This window comes from Muscardinus avellanarius (assembly GCF_963383645.1).
Source record: "Muscardinus avellanarius genome assembly, chromosome: 16".
Lineage (NCBI taxonomy): Eukaryota > Metazoa > Chordata > Mammalia > Rodentia > Gliridae > Muscardinus > Muscardinus avellanarius.
Window position 1 is genome coordinate 19,678,036 of NC_137802.1, and position 17,622 is coordinate 19,695,657.

Genomic DNA, 17,622 nt, shown 5'->3' on the forward strand with positions numbered 1-17,622 from the left:
TTGCTAATTTGCTGAGACTGGCTTTAAACCAGCAATCCCCCGTCTTAGCCTTTTTTCCCAAGTATTGTACAAGCACCACATTCAGTTTAGGCATCAGTTTTATTTTTTAATTGTTTTGTTTGTGGGACTGGGAATTGAGCCCAGAGGCATTCTACCTCTGAGCGTACCCCAACCTGATGTTATTTCTTATTTGGAAAGAGGATCTCAGTAAGTTATGGAGAGCCTTGATAAATTGCCAAGGCTGGCTTTGAACCTGTGATCCTCCTTTCTCAGCCTCCCAAGTACTGGGATTACAAGTGTGCTTCATTTTAGAAGGATAATTGAAGCTACATATCGATATTCTTTTTCTCCTAATAGAAGCTATATCCTTTTATTGTGGTTGAAACTATCACTTGTCTTGTCTGGTCCTATCCATGCAGTTTCCAGACCTCTTTCCTTTTTTCTCCCCTCCTAATTAGGGACATGTAAGTTTTATCAGATAGGGAAAGTTAAACATTCTTCATATTGAGAGGAGTCACTAAAGATAGAAATAACCAGGAGGAACATACCCTAGATAAGAAATAGAAAACATTAAAAAAAAAAAAAGGAAGAAAAAGAAGGAAAAAGGAGGGGAAAAAAAGACTTTTTTTCTTTTCTCTTTGCTGTACTGGGGATTGAACTCCGGGGCCTTCTTTCTCTGAGCTACACTCTCAGACCTATTTTTTATTTTTGAAACAGGATCTCACCAAAGTTGCAGAGGGCCTCAAAGTAGCTGAGGCTGGCTTCCAACCTGCGCAATACTGGGATTACAGGTGTGCACCACCATGTCTGGCTGAAAAAAAATTGTTTTTAATGTTGACCTTTTCTGTCTTGAGACGTTTAGGACTTGTGTGTGTGTGTGTGTGTGTGTGTGTGTGTGTGTGTGTGTGCACATGCGCGTGCGCGTGTGTGTTCCAGTGGCATTCCACCGCTGAGCTGCACCCCCAACCCTATTTTTATTTTGAAACAAGGCCTCTAAATTGTGGAGGGCCTTACTAAGTAGCTGAGGCTGGCTGCAAACCCATGAACTGCCTTTTTAAGAAAGTGTGTGTGTGTGTGTGTGTGTGTGTGTGTGTGTGTGTGTGTGTTCATATCTACCCATTTAGAGATTATGTCTCCTTTTTCTTTTTGTACTAGGTATTGGACTCGGACATTGTCCCTTTGAATTACACCCTCAGTCCTGTTTTATTTCTTATTTTGAAGCAGGGTCTCACTAAGTTGTGGAGGGTCTCTCACAAAGTAGCTGAAGCTGGTCCCAAACTTGTGATCTTCCTGTTTCAGCCTCCCAAGTACTGGGATTACAAGTGTGTCTCACCATGCCCAGCTTTGTTGCTTCCTTTTATTTTTACTGTGCCTGTGTGTGGTAGGGAGGATTGATCCCAAGCTTGTTCTACTTCCAGGTTACATTCTCATTGTTATTTTATTTATTTTATTTATTTAATTTTTGCAGTACTAGGGGTGGAACCCAGGGGCATTCTACCTCTGAGCGACATCCCCAGCCTTAGGTTTTATTCTTTATTTTGAAACAGGGTCTCACTGAGTTGAAGTTGCTGAGGCTGACCATGAACCTGTGATCCTCTTGTCTCAGATTGCCAAATACTGGAATTAATTACAGGCATTTGTATAGCTCTTTTTTGTTTTCTATGTTCTCTCCTTCTGGAAGTTGTGTTAATTGGATGTTAAGACATTTCAATCAATGTGGGAGGCTCAAACTGAAGAGGTATGCAGGCAGATAAATGAAAGGCATATGCCAGATTCTGTGGGGCCTTGTGGGCCATTGTAAGGGCGTCATAGTTGGTTTCCTTATTTTGCCATACTTGACTTTAATGGTTTAATGTATTATGTGCATATATAAAATTGCACCGAAGACACACACAATACACATGCATACATGTACAACTTAATGTATATTATATGGACTGTCATTCTTTTTTTGTGGTACTAGGAATGGAACCCAGGGGTATTCTACCTTCGAGCTATCCCCCCCCCCCTAGTTTTGTATTCTTTATTTTGAAACAGGGTCTCACTGCGTTGCAAAGGGCCTCACTAAGTAGTAGCTCAGCTTGTCCTTGAACCGCAATCCTGTCTCAGCCTCCCAAATGCTGGGATTATAAACCTGCACCACCATGCCTGGCTCTGGAATGTCTTTCTTTAAAAATTGTAGATTACAGGCTGGGCGTGGTGGGGCACACTTGTAATCCCAGCATTTGGGAGGCTGAGACAGGAGGACCACACAGGTTTGAAGCCAGCCTCAGCTACTTAGTGAGGCTCTCAGCAACTTATTGAGACCCTGTTTCCAAATAAAGTATAAAATAGGTCTGGGAGTATAGCCTGGAGGTAGGAAAATCCCTGGGTTCCACCCCCAGTACCATCCCCCCAAAAAAGTAGGATTTAGCCAGGTGTGGGGGCCATGTATTATACACACATACATATATATACACATACATACATTCATACATACATACAGGGAGTAAATGGGTTTGAACTGGATCTCCATCCTTGGTAATTTAAAGAGAAATATGCAAATTGTCTAGTCTGTTACATTAAGGAAAATAGCTTATTTGCTTCATTTTTAGATTGTGGTCTAGTCTTTTTCTTTTCTTGAATTTTTGAGGTGTCAGTGTCAAATGATTTTTGTTAACTGTTCCATAGAGATTTGGTCTCATCCTACCATTCATTAGCCATTTTATCATTTTATCTGCTTGATCTTTCAGAATTTGAAATGGTGGTGGCTGCTTCCATTTTTATTTCTGCCCAACCATTTTTCTTATTTATTTATTTATTTATTTATTTATTTATTTATTTATTTATTTTTGCGGGTCTGGGGATGGAACCCAGGGGCATTCAGCCTCTGAGCTACACCCTCTGCCCTATTTTTTATTCTTTATTTTGAAACCAGATCTCACTGAGTTGCAATGGGCCTCACTAAGTAGCTGAGGCTGTCCGTAAACCGCGATCCTCCTGTCTCCGCCTCCCAAGCACAGGGATTACAAGCGTGTGCCACCACGCCTGGCTCAATCATATACAGATTATTATTATTTTTTTTGGTGGTACTGGGGGTGGAACCCAGAAGCTTTCTACTTCTAAGCTATACACCCAGACCTATTTTATATTTTATTTGGAAACAGGGTCTCAGTAAGTTGTTGAGAGCCTCATTAAGTAGCTGAGGCTGGCTTCGAACCTGTACGATCCTCTTGTCTCAGCCTCCCAAGTGCGGGGATTATAAGTGTGTGCCACCCACCACGCCTGGCCTATATAAAGACTTTAATGTATATGTTTTATAAACATTGTGTCTTTATATATAGTTATCTTTTTTTTTTTTTTTTTTTTTTGCCGGTCTGGGGATGAAACCCAGGGGCATTTGACCTCAGAGTTACACCCCCTGCCCTGTTTTATTCTTTATTTTGAAACCAGGTCTCACTGAGTTACAGAGGGCCTCATTAAGTAGCTTAGGCTGTCCTCGAACCACAATCCTCCGGTCTCAGCCTCCCGAATGCTGGGATTACAAGTGTGCGCCACCATGCTCAGCTTATATAGTTATCTTGATTATTATAAAAAGTGACTTTTGCCTCTTTTAATGTTCTTTCATTTTGTCTTTTTTTTTGTGTGTGTGGCACTGGGGATGGAATCTAGGGACATTCTACCTCTGAGCTACTCCCCCCACCCAGTTTTTATTCTTTATTTTCAAACAGGATCTCACTGAGTTACAAAGGGCCTCACTGAGTAGCTGAGGCTGTCCATGAACAGTGATCCTCCTGTCTCAGCCTCCGAAATGCTGGGATTACAAGTGTGCGCCACCACGCCCAGTTTATTAGGTGTTGTTATTGCTTTTTGTCTCTTTTTCTTCTTTTCAACTACATTTTTTTAAAATTTGCTCTTTCTCCAAATTATGTTTTCTATGAAAACATAGAGCAAATTTATGTACTGTTTCATTTGTCTAAGATACCACTGATATGTGGTTCATTATTTCGAATGCTAATAGTTAAATGCTATCAAATTATGACACACCATCAGCTTTTATATGCATACTAATTTCAGATATACTCAAATATGAAAAAAGTTCATCTTAAAATAGATGAAGAAAACATTGGGCATGGTGATGCACGCTTGTTATCCAACATTTGGGAAACTGAGACAGGAGGATTGCGGTTTGAGGACAACTTCAGCAATTTAGATTCTTTTCAACTTAGTGAGACTTTGTTTCAAAATAAAGAATAAAAAAATAGGGCTGGGGGTGTAGCTCAGAGGTAGAATGCCCCTGGGTTCCAACCCCAGTACTACAGGAATAAAATAAATAAATAAATAAATAAATAAATAAATATATATATATATATATATATATGGTAGTTTATAATTCTTTGATTTTTTTGAATTATAGAACTATAGTTTTTTGAATTATAGAACTATAGTTTTAATATAGGTTATTTTGTCAAATGGATTTTCTATATTTGTTGTATGAGTGATGTATTATCAAGAGTTCTTATGTTTGAAAATATCTTTTAGTGGCTTTCAAAAGTGAAACGATGTTTTGGCTGGCTATAGATTTATTTTATTTTACTTTATTTTATTTTTTTGGTGGCACTGGTATTCCACCTCAGAGCTAAACCCCCAACCTGATTTTATTTATTATTTGGATACAGAGTCTCACTAAGTTGTCAAGGCTGGCTTCGAAACTCCAATCCTTCTGTCTCAGCCTCCCAAGTACTGGAATTTCAAGTGTGCACCACCATGCCTGGCTTGGTTATAGGATTTTTGAGCTACATTTCTCTTTACTTAATATTTAGTAGATACTCTCCCTTTATCTTCTGACATCTAGAGTTACTGTAGGGAAGTCTGCGTCCAGCCTGACTGTTTTTTCCTTTTGTAGGTGACCTACTTCTGCCTGGGTATTAGTAAAATTCTTTCTTTATCCTTGAAGTTCAGTAACTTTATCAGGATGTAAATCCCTATTGGTGTGTTTCTCTATTACATTTTCCTGTTACATAGTAAGCCATTTTCAACTGTGGACTCAAGATGAGTTTAAAAAATTTTTCTTTTTATATATATTTCATTTTTAATTATTTCCTCAACAAATATCAGTTTTGTATTCTTTGCCTTTTTCTATGTTCCGTAAAATTTTCAACATTATCTTTCATTCACGAATTTGGTTTCATTGATATCAGGTCTGCTACTTCCTACATATAATGTGGTTTTCGTTTTACTAATGTCTTCAGCTATTTAGTTTTACTTATGTCAGTGAGTTGCCCTTTCAACTGTCTCATTTCCTTTCCTTTTTTTTTTTTTAAAAAAAAAAAAAAGCTTTTACTTCTTAGAGTAAAAACAGATAAAACCACATTGTTTTTGAGATGAGTTGAAGTTTGCAAAATAGCTAATACCAAAATTTATTCTTCAAGAATATAAGCTGTTAGTAAAATGGTTTTATTAAGTTATGTTGTTAGATGTTTTTTATTAATGGCATGAGATCTGGAAAAGTCATTTTATACTTTCTGGCTAAAGATGTTTTTTTTTTTTTTTGCAATTGGATAAACTTCTTTGATATACAGCAGAACTTTCTTTGCTGTGTGAATTTTTGTATAAGGGGAAGTGTTCAATAACTTTTCCCTTTTAATCATTGCAAATTTATTGAGACTATTTAGCATTCATTAAGTGGAATTTAAAAAATGCACTGGAACAATGAATGACAGATTCACTGCCTTCCATGTGTATCACAGTAATTTGCTATGCTGGGTGTGATGGTGCATGCTTGTAAATACAGTACTTGGAAGGTTGAGACAGGAGGATCACAGATTTGTGGCCAGTGTCAGCTACTTATTGAGGCCTTCTGCAGATTAGTAGACCCTGTTTCTTCTGTAACTAGTAGGTTCTGCTCCCTGCAGCTTAGTAGACCAAGCTGGGCTTGGTGGAGCATGTTTGTAATCCCCATGATTGGGAGGCGGAGACAGGAGGATCACGTAGGTTCGAAGCCAGCCGTGCTGGCTTAAGAGACCCTGTTTCCAAATAAAAAAGTATAAAAATAGGTCTGGGAGTGTAGCCCGGAGGTAGAAGGGTTTCCAGGAACTCCAGTACCACCAGAAACAAATAAATAAAAGAATAGCCAGGTGTGGTGGGACATGCGTGTAATCCCAGCATTTGGGAGGCTGAGATAGTGATCGCAATTCACGGACAGCCTCAGCTACTTAGGCCCTTTGCAACTCGGTGAGAGCCTGTTTCCAAATAAAGAATTAAAAAAATAGGGCTGGGGGTATAGCTCAGAGGTAGAATGCCCCTGGGTTCCATCCCCAGTACCGCAAAAAACAAAACAAAACAGGGACTTCTGGGAAGATGGCGACCGAGAAAAGCAACGTTTATGAGTCTTGCTAAAACTTGATCTCTATCACCACAATATCAGCCCTTTTCATAGCCAGAAAACACTACCAGCAGAGAAATAAAAAATGTTAACAGAAGGGACAGAGAAAAAGAAGACCAGAAGAACAACCAGAGACCAGAAAAGAAACCATCCTTCATTGCGGAGCTGCACTGCCATCATGCTTCACAGCACCAGGCTCCAAAGAAAGGTAAACAAGGAGCTGAAGTGAGCAGCTGCGTATCATTCGGTTTTAATTCAGCAGTTCTTTGAGTGCAAAGAACGTTTAAAACTCCCAGTGGCCAAGCTCATCACGCCTTCCAGGGACTCAGAACAGAGGTCAAAACCAGAAAAGAAATAGACCAGCGTCATGGCCGAGGGCATGGCAGCGGCACCATATTACCAGCAGTGGCTGAGAGTTTACCACTCCTGTGACAGCTCCAGATCAGCGCGCACAATAACTGTAAGTGAAATTGGGGCCCCCAAAGGAGAAATCCCAGCACTGAACCCCCAAGGACTTGCACAGCTTTGATAATCTCCCTGAGTCTGAGATTTTGCAGTCCAACCCAGTGAAGGAGTAGTGGTGGCAAAGATACCACACCCTAGTCGCAGCTCCCTGTTGGAAAATGCCCAGTTAGGCACCCCCACAGTCTCGCACACCCTCAACTAACTCCCTGGGTCTGAGACTTTACGATGCAACCCAGTAAAGGACTAGTGGCGGCTGAGATTACCACAAACTCGAGATCCAGAGCACCCTAAGTGAAGTTGTGGTGACCCGGGGAAGAACTCAGAGAAGGCACAAACTTCTGAAATCACGGGAAAGAGGAACAACAATAGAGCAATGAATGCCCACAACCCCATAATATCAGAACCTGATAACACAGAAATTCAGAGATCTCCAGAAGAAGAGATCTCTAGAAGACCAAATCAGGAATATAGCTGTAGAAATAATACAGGACTTTCGAAAAGAATTTAGAGAGAGTCTAAAAGAAATAAAGGATGCAATCCTTGAAGTAAGGAATCAATTCAAACTATAAACATTCAATTAGACCACATGGAGAATAGAATCTCGCTCTAAAAGATGATCACTCCAAAAACGAACGCATAGTCTCTAGAAAAAAAAAAAATCAGACAGCAGGAATTTGACATTGAAGAAATATGGGCCCATTTTTAAGAGAGCTAACCTAAGAATAATTGGAATAGAGGAGGGAAAAGAAGGTGAAACCAAAGGGATCAATAATCTCTTCAAGGAAGTGATAGCAGAAAATTTTCCAAACATTGAACAATACACAGGTCAATACACAGGTCCAGGAAACTTAGAGAACTCCCTTTAGACAGGATCAGAGAAAAGGTTCCCCACGCCACATAATTGTCAAAATGACCAATGTAGAAGCCAAGCAGAGAATCTTAGAGGCAACAAAAATAAAAAGTCAAGTGAAATTCAGAGGCAAACGAAGTCTAGAATCACTCTAGACTTCCCAAACCAAGTCATGAAAGCTAGAAGGGCTTGGAGGAACATATTCCAAACTCTGAAAGAAAACAACTTCCAGCCAAAAATTTCCTACCCAGCAAAACTATCTATCAAATTAGATGGGGAAATTAGAAGCTTCCATGACAAATAGAAACTGAAGGAATTTATGTCTTTAAAACCAGCGCTAGAGAAAATACTCAAAGAGGTTAACTACAAAGAAGAAATAGGCAATACACACCAGAACCAGAGAAACAAGATTTTCCATCCAGCAGACAACTAAGCAAAGAAGAATAAACAGTATTTCAAACAGAAATAAAATCTTAACATGTTAGGAATTAAAAGTTATCTTTCAATAATCACATGGAACGTAAATGGCCTCAATTCCCCAATAAAAAGACATAAAGTGGTAAATGGATTAAAAACCAGAATCCATCCATCTGCTGCTTACAAGAAACACACTTTTACAAGTAAAGATAGTAACAATCTCAAGGTAAAGGGCTGGAGCAAGGTAATTCATATTACGTAGCCATCCTAACATGTGAAGCAGTATTTCACTATAGTTTTTATTTGTATTTTCTTAATGATTAGTTATATTATGATAATGATGAGTGATATTCATGTGTTTATTGGTCATATAAAAATCTTTGGAGATTCATTATCTATTTTAGTCTTTTACCTATTTCTGAACTGTATTGTCTGCTTTTATTGTTCCTAATTTTTAGGATTTATATTTGGAATATTAATAAACCTTCAGATATAGCATTTGGAAATATTTTATCCCATTCTATCAGTAACTTTTAATTCTGTTTACATTGTCTTTGGATGTACAATATTTTTCTATTTTTTATGAAATTTGTTTGTTTATTCTTTTGTTGCCTGTGCTTTTGGGATCATATCCAAGAAATCACTGCCAATTTCAATATTATGAAGTTTTATGACCCTGGTTTTCTTCTAAAAGTTTATATTCTTAAGATTTACATTTAGATCTTTTATCTTTTTTGAGTTAATATTTGTATATGGTGTTAGGTAAGGGGCCAATTATTTTTCATGTAGTTATTATTTTTCAACAATATTTAGTGAAAAGATGATTATTTCCTTCACCAAATGTTCTTTGAAACCTTGTCAAAAATAATTTGACCATATATGGAAGAAAAAAAAACCATCAAAGTTAATCAGGAAGCCAAGCATGGGAAGGAGGGAGGGGGAGGGAAGGGCTAGGGATTGGGTAGGGGCTGACTGGGTGATATGTGCATGTATATCTCCACAAGTTCATTTTTTTTTCTTTTCTTTTTTTTTTTTTGTGGTACTGGGGTTCCTGGAAGCCGGTCTATCTCCGGGCTACACTCCCAGACCTATTTTATTTTTGGAAACAGGGTCTCCTAAGCCAGCGCCGCTGGCTTCGAACCTGCGCGATCCTCCTGTCTCTGCCTCCCAAGTGCGGGGATTACAAGCGTGCGCCACCACGCCCGGCTCCACAAGTTCTTTATCCCATTAAGATGTATGACTACAATGAACCAATAAAAATTTACTTAAAAAAAAAATAGGGCATTGGCGGCACCTGCTTGTAATCCCAGCATTTGGGAGGCTGAGACAGGAGGATTCTGGTTCGTGGACAGCCTCAGCTACTTAGACCCTTTGCAACTCAGTGAGATCCTGTTTCAAAAATAAAGAATAAAAAATAAGGGCTGGGGTTTTAGCTCCGAGGTAGAATGCCCTGGGCTCCATCCCCAGTACTGCCCCCCCCTCCAAAAAAAAAGTGTTGGAGGTGTAGCTTGGAGATAAAATGTCCCTGGGTTTAATCCCTAGTACTTTTTTTTTTTAATAAATATGTATTGCTCTGTGAATTTCTCCTGAATGCCAGTTGGCTTTTTGTTTTATTCTGAAGAAATGAGGTGATTAACAAAATAGTGAACATTGTTTTTGTGAATGAGTTGTGATAACTGAGAGTGTGACTTGCACTGTGGCTTATTTAAAAAAAATAATAATAAAAGAAGGTAAGCCGGGTGTGGTGGTGCAGGCTTGTAATCCCAGCATTTGGGAGACTAAATCAGGAGGATCTTGGTTTGCGAACAGCCTCAGCTACTTAGTGAGGCCCTTTGCAATTCATTGAGACCCTGTTTCAAAATAAAGAATAATAATAGAATAGGGCTGGGGGTATAGGTTGGAAATAGAATGTCTCTGGGTTCCATCCTCAGTACTACCAAAAAAAAAAAAAAAAAAAAAAAGCATAAGACTTTGGTAATTAACCTAGGCGAGGTGGCACACATGCTTGTAATCCCAGTATTTGGGAGGCTGAGATAGGAGGATCCCGTTTTATGGTCAGCCTCAGCTTAGTGAAGCCCTGTTTCAAAAATAGAAGAATAGCCGGGCGTGGTGGCGCACGTTTGTAATCCCAGCATTCGGAGGCTGAGACAGGATCGCGGTTCGCGGACAGCCTCAGGTACTACTTAGCGAGGCCCTTTGCAACTCAGTGAGACCCTGTTTCAAAATAAATAATAAAAACTAGAGCAGGGGGTGAAGCTCGGAGGTTGAGTGCCCCTGGGTTCCATCCCCAGGCCCACAAAATAAAGTAAAAAATGTGGCTGGGGGTGTAGCTCGGAGGTAGTATGTTCTTGGGTCAATCCCCAGCATAACCACCACCATCAATAAAAAGAAGACTTTGGTAATTCAAAGCATCACACCAGTTCAGGGAACAGATTCTCATGAGTTTTTATTTTTCTTTTTTTGTGATACTGGGGACTGAACCCAGGGACATTTACCACTGAGTTACACCCTCAGCCCTTATTTTATTATTTTATTTTGAAACAGGGTCTTGCTAAATTTTCTTGCTGGCCAAAGTACTGGGATTGCATGCCCTTCCTTCCTTCCTTCCCTCCTTCCCTCCTTCCCTCCTTCCCTCCTCCTTCCCTCCATCCCTCTTTCCCTCCTTCCTCCCTCCTTCTCTCCTTCCTCCCTCCTTCCCTCCCTCCCTCCTTCCTTCCTTCCTGGAACCCAGGGGCATTCTACCTTGGAGTGACACCCCCAGCCCTATTTTTCATTCTTTATTTTAAAACAGGGTCTCACTGAGTTTCAAAGGGCTTTTCTTTTTTTAAAATGATGACTGAGATACAAGCATTCTTTATGTTGCCTTTGATGTTAACAAAGCTTATTTGAGTAGTCTTGCATATTTAGAGGAGCCAACAACTTAATTCAGTATTGTGAATAGCAGGAATTTATAGTGCCAGAGTCTAAATTGTTCTTATCCTTATCAATTAAAAGTTTTACCAGAATTTCTTAGGGGTTCCAAACTGTTGTGCTTTGTTGTCAGTAATATATGGCTTTTTCCTAAGGTGATGCTTTTCTTTCTTTCTTTCCTTCCCTTTTCTTTTCTTTTTTCTTTTGTGGTACAGGAATGGAGCCCAGGTGCATTCCATCTCCCAGCTATACCCCAGCCCTATTTTTTATTTTATTTTTTGAGATAAAGTCTCGCTATGTTGCAGAGGGCCTCACTGAGTAGCTGAGTCTGGCCTTGAACTTCCTGTCTCAGCCTCCCGAATGCTGGGATTACAAGCATGTGTCACCACCTGGCAGTGATGCATATTTTTAACTAGTTCATTAATTTAAAAATATTTACTGCCAGAGACTGTAAAATGAAAATCCATTTCCTTTTCCAGTTTGCATGATCTGCTTAAGGTAAGGGGAGTTAAACAGAATTAGTAGAATGTTGTAGAGTTGGTATGTGGAGAGTAAAACAAGGAAAGGAAATAGAGAAAACATAAAGGTGTGAGGGTTATAATTTAATGACATTATACTGGAGAGTTTACTTAGGGGAAGGAGTGAATGGTGCAGAAAGTGAATGAGCTTGAAGACCTGGGAACAACAGGCTTGACTGTTAAGGAAGATGACAAAGAGCAACTAGCTAAAGCCCAAAGACAGAGGTTGGAGAGAGATGATGTTAATTCTGAAGGCCCTACAGGGCCTTCAGACTATCACAGGGAGACTATCACAGGGAGATGAGGATGCCATTGGAATAGTGATTGGAATTCACATCTTTATAGGGTTACCTCTGGTTGCTAGGTTGAGAATAGACTCAGTAAGTTATTTAACATAGCACCCCCAGTATATTTAAGTAAACATAACTGAAACAAAAGCTTCACCAACCCCTATTTTATCTTTTCTGTTAGAAAAAAGAAATGCTGGTTAAATCCTAGTAGATCTGTTTCCTGACTTAGAGTTGAAAAATAACTGCCAAATGAAATCTAGTTTTTGACTTCGCAGAAGGAAATAAAAATCTAGGGTGTGTCTTATGAAATGAACAAAAGTAAAGAATAAAAACTAAAAAAAACAATCATCTATATGTAGTCAAGTTAGGAAATCAAATAACCAAATACCCATGATTCAAAAGCCTAATAATGAGGAGCCCCACTCCCTAGAGGCAACTGCTTTTAAAAACCCTTTGGAGAACTGGGCGTGGTGGCGGATGCTTGTAATCCCAGCATTTGGGAGACTGAGACAGGAGGATCGCAGTTCACGGATAGCCTCAGCTACTTAGTGAGGTCCTCCGCAACTCAGTGAGACCCTGTTTCAAAATAAAGAATAAAAAAATAGGGCAGAGAGTGTATCTCAGAGGTCAAATGCCTCTGGGTTCCACCCCCAGACCTGCAAAAAAAAAAAAAACAAAAAAAAACCCACACAAAACAACAACAAACCCTTTGGTTCAGAGCCTGGCGTGGTGGCGCATGCTTTGTAATCCCAGCATTTGGGAGGTTGAGATAGCCCCAGCTACTTTGTGAGGCCCTTTGCAACTCAGTGTGACCCTGTTTCAAAATAAAGAATTAAAAAATAGGGATGGGGGTGTAGCTTGGAGGTAGAATGCCCCTGGATTCCATCCCAGCACTGCAAAAACAACAAAAACAAACCCTTTGGTTCAGATCCCTGGGGACTTAACTCCATGCTTCTAAATAATATGCTGATAGTGTTTATTTTTTGGTTTATCAACTTTAGACATTCTCTGTTGACTTCTTGCTATGACAGATGTTTTCAGTCCCACTTCTCACTACTGACCTTCCTCGTGCGACTGTCACTGACCTGGCACCTCTCTGGGGTTCTGCCCAGAAGATTAGCCTTCCTCCTTCGCTGCAGCCCCTCTGTGAGTATTCTGCTCTTCTCCCTCCACTTCGCTTACCAGCTCACATTCTTCCATCTGTCTCCATCTTTCAGAACCATGGGTGAGCTACCTAGTCTTTAAAAGAGTATTTTTAATTAAAATTATTTTAAAAATTCTTTAAAAAATTCATTTATTTAGGTTCTTATGGAATGCTCCTACTGGTAGACTAAACGATTAGGTAAAAGATTTCTTAAAGTATGTATAGGCCGAGCATGGTAGTACACTCCTATAATTCCAGCATTCGGAAAAAAAATTATATGTTTTTTAATCATTAGATATTTTACAGTATTTTATATTTTAAGAAATTGCAAACATTTTTGCATGTCACCAGATACTTTCAAAGTATATGTAGATATGTAACATTTTTGGATATTCTGGTACTGTAGTAGTTCCCACAGTCTGACTTTTAAGTCATTTTAAAGTTAGAGATTATTTAAATTATAGCTTATTCAGGAGGTTAAAGAGAGGAGGATCACAGGTTTTGTGAAAGTCTCAGCAATGTAGCGAGACTCTCAGCAACCTATTGAGGCCCTGTGTCAAAATAAATAAAATTTAAAAATAAAGCTGGGTGTGATGGTACATGCCTGTAATCACCGTATTTGGGAGGCTGAGACAGGAAGATTGTTGATTCATGGTCAACATCAACAATTTAGCAAGGCCCTCTGGAACTTACTGAGACCCTATTTCAAAATAAAAAGGGCAGGAGGTGTATCTTTAGAGGCAGAATGCCACTGGGTTCAATTCCCAGTACTACACAATAAATAATAAATAAATCACAGCTGATGCTTGTGGAGATTTCTCTTAGGATAAATTTCATTTCCTTTTCTGCCCTGTCCTGTCCTTGGGATGGAACCCAGGAGCATTCTCCTCTGAGCCACATCCCCAGCCAAATTTTATTCTTTTTATTTTGAACAGGGTTTTGCTAAGTTGCAGATGTCCTGAGTTGCTCAGGCTGGCCACAAACCTGTGATCCTTCTATCTCAGCTTCCCAAATATTGGGATTATAAGTATCTACCACCATACCCAGTTTAGGGTAAATTTCTGCGGGGGCAGTCCTTACTGAGTCAAAGAAGATAAAAGATTCTTTGAAGTTCCTCTTGTCACTAACTGCCTTCTCTAAAGGTTTTGTTAATTTATATTCCCACTGACACTGCATTAAAATGCTACTTTTTACTATGTTTTTAGTACTCAGAGAAACTTTAAAAAATGTTCAGTTCTGCTAGGTAAAAAGAAATTTTTTTTTTTTTAATTCCCAAGAAGTCAAACACTTGAGAGTTGCAGGGAAGGGGACAGTAATTTGCCCGCCCTTCCTTCCTTCCTTCCTTCCTTCCTTCCTTCCTTCCTTCCTTCCTTCCTTCCTTCCTTCCTTCCTTCCTTTTTTGACAGTGCCTGGGTATAGAATACAAGACCTTACTCATGCTAGGAAAATGAAATGCTCTACCACTGAACTACACCCCTGGTTTTTACCTTTTTATTTGAAGGGGGGGGGCGCGTTGGGAAGGTACTGGGTGTTGAAGCCAGGGCCTCCTGCATTCTTAGCAAGTGCTGTATGACTGTGCTACATCTTCAGCCCTATCTGTTTTATTTGGAGACAGGGTCTTACTAAGTTGCCCAAGCCGGCCTCAAACTAGGAATCCTTAATTTTCTGAGTAGCTGAGAGGTAGGTAATGTCACAGCTGGTCTTTTTTAAAATTTTTATTTATTTATTTTTTTTGGTGGTACTGAGGGTGGAACCAAGGGGCTTTTCTACCTCCGGGCTATACTCCCAGACCTATTTTATACTTTATTTGGAAACAGGGTCTCACTAAGTTGCTGAGAGCCTGACTGAGAACCTGAGGCTGGCCTCAAACCTGTGTGTTTTTGTTTCAGTTTTCCAAGCGCTGGGATTACAAGTGTTTGCCACCATGCCCGGCTTTTTAATGGGTATTTTTATATATGAAAATTTTAACTTATTTTTTCTTTTTTGCAGTACTGGGGAACGTATTCAGGGCATTGTACCTCTGAGCTACACCCCCAGCTCTATTTTTTATTCTTTATTTTGAAAGAAACAGGGTCTCACTAAGTTATAGATGGCCTCATTAAAGTAGCTGAGGCTGGCCATGAACCCGTAATCTTCCTGTCTCAGTCTCCCAAGTACTGGGATTACAAGTGTGGGTCACCACACTTGGAAGGAAAAAAAAAATTTTTTTTATGGTACTGAGAATGAAACCCAGGAGCACTTTGCCTCCAAGCTACATTCCCAGCCTATATTTTATTCTTTATTTTGAAATAGGGTCTCACTGAGTTGCAAAAGGCTTCACTAAGTAGCTGAGACTGTCTATGAATTGTGATTCTCCTGTCTTCAGCCTCCCAAATGCTGGGATTATAAGCATGTGCCACTACGCCTGGTTTTTAAAAATTTTTAGTTTGAGGTATGGTCTCACTCATGTATGCTGGCTTCTAATTTATGGTTCTCCTACCTCAGCCTCCTGAGTAGCTGGGTTTACAGGTTCTCTAGCTCTTATGTTTTCTTAACTCTTAGACATTCTAATCTCTAAAATCAGACAAAACTATGACTATTTTGAAGATGGCTTTGAATTTGTAGTTAAAGGGGCTGTGGAAAAGTTTGTGGAATAAACTTAACAATGCTTGCTTTAGAAATAATTAGCCTTTGCTCTGTTTTGAAAATCTTTAATAATTTAAATATTGGATTGTTGCTGCCTCCAAATATGATTAGCCTTATACCATAGAAGGTGCTGAATTACTACATACGTCCATGACAACACTATATAAGGAGTAAAACTTCATAGATAGATGAGATCCAACTCATTGCTCTGGGTAGTCTGGCCAAGCTAGTCTTTCCACTGAAAAGGAATGATGATATTTAAGCTTTCTCCTGATGAGTCATGTAGTGTCACTGGGGAATTTTTTATTATTTGGCATAATTCTAGTAGGAACTTTTTTTTTTTTTTTTTTTGGTGGTACTGAGGATGGAATCCAGGGGCATTCTACCTCCGAGCTACACCCCATTTCTTTTTTCTTTGTTTTGTTTTTTATTTTTCTTTCTTTTTTTTGTGGGTGTGGGGATAGATCACAAGGGTTTTACCTCCAAGCTCCACCCCCTGCCCTATTTTTTATTCTTTATTTTTTTGAAACAGGGTCTCACTAAGTTGCAGAAGGCCTCACTAAGTAGCTGAGGCTGTCCACAATTCTCAGGTCTCAACCTCCTGAATGCTGGGATTACAAGAGTGTGCCATGCATAGCTTTTTTTTTTTTTTTTTTTTTTGTGGTACTGGGGATGGAACCCAGGGGTCTTCTACCTCTAGGCTACACCTCTAGACCTATTTTATATTTTATTTGGAAACACGGTCTCACTAAGTTGCTGAGAGCCTCACTAAGCTGCTGGGGCTGGCTTCAAACCTGGGATCCTCCTGTCTCAGCCTCCCAAGTACTGGGATTACAAGCATGCACCACCACATCTGACTTTTATTCTTTATTTTGGTGTTGGTACTGGGGTTCCTGGAAGCCCTTCTACCCTGGGCTACACTCCCAGAACCGTTTTTTTAAAATTTGGAAACAGGGTCTCTTAAGCCAGCATGGCTGGCTTTGAACCTGCGCGATCCTCCTGTCTCCACCTCCCAAGCATGGGGATTACAAGCGTGCACCACCATGCCGGGCTATTCTTTATTTTGAAACAGGATCTCACTGAGTTGCAAGTAGCCGAGGCTGGCTTCGAACCTGGGATCCTCCTGTCTCAGCCTCCTAGATGCTAGGATTACAAACATGTACCACCATGCCCTGTTTACTAGGAATTTCTACTGTTGATGACTAAGTCCTTTGGGTAATTTACTTAGTTCCTGACTAGGAGAATTTTAATAACATTTTAGGCTATTTATAAGTAGCAACATATTATAAATGCTAAAATACTTGCACCTTTAAAAAAGCTCAAATGACAGTGGAGTAGACAAAAAATAATAGTTACACTGGGAAGAGAGAAACTGATTTATAAATTGGTTACAAATGATGATTTATATTATTATTTTGAAGAGATTCCTACTTTCAGTGGTTGTCTTTAATCATAAAAGTATCTTGAAGCTGGGCGTGGTGGCACACACTTGTAATCCACAGGCTTGGGAGGTGGAGACAAGGAGGATCGCGCAGGTTCGAAGCCAGCTATGCTGGCTTAGGAGACCCTGTTTCCAAAAAAAAATATATATATATATATAAAATAGGTCTGGGAGCATAGCCCAGAGTTAGAAGGGCTTCCAGTAACCCCAGTACCAAAAAAAAAAAAGTATCTTGAATTTTTAATGTAGTGAAATCTTTAAATTATAGAAATAATATCTCTTTCTTGAGAATTTTCTTAATAAAGAGCAGAAATAAGAGTATCAGCCTCATTTTACCTGAACAGAATTACTTAGGGTTTTGTTTTGTTTTTGTTTAACTTTTTGAATGTTCATTTGTTTACCTATTTTGTCTTCATTGTCATTTTATTTTTTTACTTTTTTTGGGTCTGGGGATGGAACCCAGGGGCATTCGACCTCCGAGGTACACCCCCTACCCTATTTTTTATTCTATATTTGAAACCGGGTCTCACTGAGTTGCAGAGGTCCTCACTAGTAGCTGCTGAGGCTGTCCATGGTTCGCGATCCTCTGGTCTCAGCC

General features: G+C 39.5%; 1 protein-coding gene across 1 annotated transcript in view; it reads left to right on the top strand.

Moving 5' to 3' along the window:
• UBE2G1 (ubiquitin conjugating enzyme E2 G1) overlaps nt 1-17,622 on the top strand; it is a gene marked incomplete at both ends in the record, with an annotated part of 119,080 nt that overhangs the window by 37,870 nt on the left and 63,588 nt on the right. The window lies entirely within an intron of this gene.